At 42.3% G+C, this 3,091-nt stretch overlaps 1 pseudogene; it reads left to right on the top strand.

Moving 5' to 3' along the window:
- Window positions 1-234: 234 nt before the first annotated feature.
- Window positions 235-2,594, top strand: LOC115403427 (olfactory receptor 49-like; annotated as a pseudogene).
- The last annotated feature ends 497 nt before the right edge of the window (window positions 2,595-3,091 follow it).

The following is a 3,091-nucleotide window of genomic DNA, read 5'->3' as shown; positions in this document are numbered from 1 at the left end:
CTTGTTTGACACCTTTGAGGTTTTCCGGCCAACTTTCTTCATCCTCCCTGTGATTGGCCGGCTCTATTCCAGAGACGTGTCTGCGGTTGCTACAGGGAGCCGCTGGCCGCTGGGAGCAGTCGGCAGATGTACATCAGGAAACCATCAGTACAGCTGGCCACACAGAGTGGGCGATGCTCCGCGGAGGATGGTTTGTATGTTGTGTTTGACGGGAGCTTCACGTTTTGAGGTCAGATGATGGAAAACACTTCAGCTCTCTCAATGTTTACCCTGTCCGGGCTGGATTTCAGTCTGGAGCAGAGGATTGCCCTCTTTGTGGGGACCATACTGTGGTATCTGTTGATCCTGTGGGGGAACCTGACTCTCATCTTTGTCATTATTACAGATAGACACCTCCACGAGCCAATGTATGTCTTTGTGTGTAACCTCTGCCTCAACTCCGTTTATGGAACTGTTGGTTTTTTCCCCAAGTTCTTAAAGGACCTTTTCTCATCTCATGTGATTTCTTATGCTGCATGCATGCTGCAGGGTTATGTCATCCATTCATCAACTTGTGCTGATTTCTCCATCTTGACCCTGATGGCGTACGACTAGAGTTGCCAACCGTTCCTTGAAAAACGGAATCGTTCCGTATTTGGATGTAAAAGTGTGCGTTCCGTATTGAGCTGAAAAGGAACGCACTTTGTTCCGTATTTTTGTGAGAGTCAAAACGTGAGCAATGGAACATGCGCTTTTTTTAAAAACTTACGGTAAATTGTTCACCGGCTCTCTGACGTTCTGTGACCAATGAGCTGACAGAGATGGCTTGACAACGCAGAATCACTCTTATCTCATTGGTCAAAAAAAGACCGTTCCTCGAGGGCTACGGCAGTTCATTGGCCAGTAGTCAGTCTCGTCACAGAGGCATGGGAGGAAGGAAATCAAAACATTACAGCAGCGCGCATCATGGCTTCCAGAGACATGTAAGTTTGTGCCGTTTCCATATCGGATATAATCATGTTTAGTTCATTGATGTGTGTCTGCTGCTGCAGACTGTGGTGTGTTTTCAGTTTAGAAACGGAACCTTGTTGTTTTTTTTTTGTTTAGAAGGTTTTTCAGTTTTGATTTTGCACTTTTTTAGTTGAAAATAAAAAAAGAACATGTTAAAATATAGAAGAGACAGCAGCTGATTGTTATTTTGCACATTTAGCAACAAATATAGAATAGAATAGGAATAGAAGACTTTATTAATCTCACAGTGGAGAAATTTACAGGTGTATAGGCTCATAGAACCCACAGCGGGGTGCAAAAGTAATGCACGGTGCAATAATTAACAAGTTATAGTGCAAATCATACGAGGATGGACAATAGAAGCTAAAGACAATGAAGATTTAACTGTATGTACAACCTGAATCTTAAAAATGTAACAAGATATATATATATACAATATATACAATGCAATATGCAATATATGATGCAGTATGATATAATACGTACAATATGTTTTAGCAGAGTGAATGGATGATAAAGTGTCGCTGAATTTCTGAAAGGGCGGGTGCAGGATATTATAATGTCCAGGATTAGGTTATATTCTACACAGTAGAACTGTACAGTCTGACAGCGGTGGGGATGAGAGGCCTGTGGTAGCTCCTTCCTGCTCTGAGGGTCTCCGTCTCCTCTGAAGGAGCTGCTGAGCTGCTCTACCGTCCGGTGCAGTGGCTGAGATCTGCTGTCCATCATGATGATACTTGAATGATAACTGTCTCACTGTAGGCCTCAAATACAAACTGATCAAGCTGATCATGAGTTATTGCAGTCTTGCCACTGTAGGTGTAATGCAGTAGCCTAATGTGTTTTTATAGTCTGCAATAGGTATAACTGTGGCAAAATGCTGTTATATGTGCGTTTTTCACCCCCAAAAAACCTTGTTTTTTTCAGCTGCCCGCGAGAGGCGTTCCTTATTTCAATCTCTGGGAGTTGGCAACCCTACGTACGACAGATACGTCGCCATATGCCAGCCCCTGTCATACCACGCCGTCATGACGAAGCTGAAGGTCTCCGTCTTCCTGTTTCTCTCCTGGTTCATCCCCCTGTTCTGTATGTTCATGAACACGGCCACGCTGATCGGCGTCAGGCTGTGCGGTTCCCGCATAAACAGGCTGTACTGTGTGAACTGGACGGTGTTTCGCCTGACGTGTTCGCCCCCGATGGCCAACGTGGCGGTTTCATACTTCAACATGCTGTTTTACTTCGGGCACGCCGTGTTCATTGCCTACACTTACCTGTACATGATCAGGACTTGCAAGCTGTCCAGAGAGAACATGGGTAAATTCATGCAGACGTGTTTGCCACATCTGATCTGTCTGGGCATCTACAGCACCACGGTGCTGTTAGACCTGCTCTACATTCGCTTCGGCTCCGCCGATTTGTCTCAGCACCTCAGCAATTTCATGGCAATCGAAAATCTTCTCATTCCTCCGCTCTTAAATCCACTTGTGTACGGATTTAAACTCACCAAGCTGCGTGTCAAGATTTTCAGCTTTGTCGAGATGAAGAGCAGAGAGGCAAAGATAAAACCTCTGGCTGGGTACACGAAAGATGAGCTTTCAAACTGAGAAGGTTCATTCATTTATGTTTAAAATGAAGAAAAAGTGAAGTGAACTGCTGCGAGTATAAAGATGCGAAAAAATGAGAATATCTTTTGAAGCCATTAAACATGTCTTGGATTGTAATCAAACATGTGATTTTAGTCTCTGAAAACAATGTCATAGCCTCAAAAGCTGAGAAGCATGCTATAAAGACCATAAAAAGAACTTTGCTGAGGTTATGATGTTGTTCAGTGGCTTTCTTTGTGACAAAAAAAAAAAAAAAACAATGACAGAAAAGTGATTTCTTTTACACTGGGAATTTCCAAATGTCAAAATTGAGAATATATCTTCAAATAATGTAATTGGTGCATCCAGTTTTTTTTTCCAGTAACCATGTTAAATGTTCTGTTAACTATTCTATTTTTCACATTTATTATTAAATATTTTAACATTCAGGGCTTTTTTTCCTTATTTTTTGAGCTTTTGATTTTTGCACACCAATGTTCAAAGTACACTTATCTTTT

This window comes from Salarias fasciatus, chromosome 16 (assembly GCF_902148845.1).
Source record: "Salarias fasciatus chromosome 16, fSalaFa1.1, whole genome shotgun sequence".
In the NCBI taxonomy this organism is placed as follows: domain Eukaryota; kingdom Metazoa; phylum Chordata; class Actinopteri; order Blenniiformes; family Blenniidae; genus Salarias; species Salarias fasciatus.
This window is presented reverse-complemented; position numbering and strand designations above follow the sequence as displayed.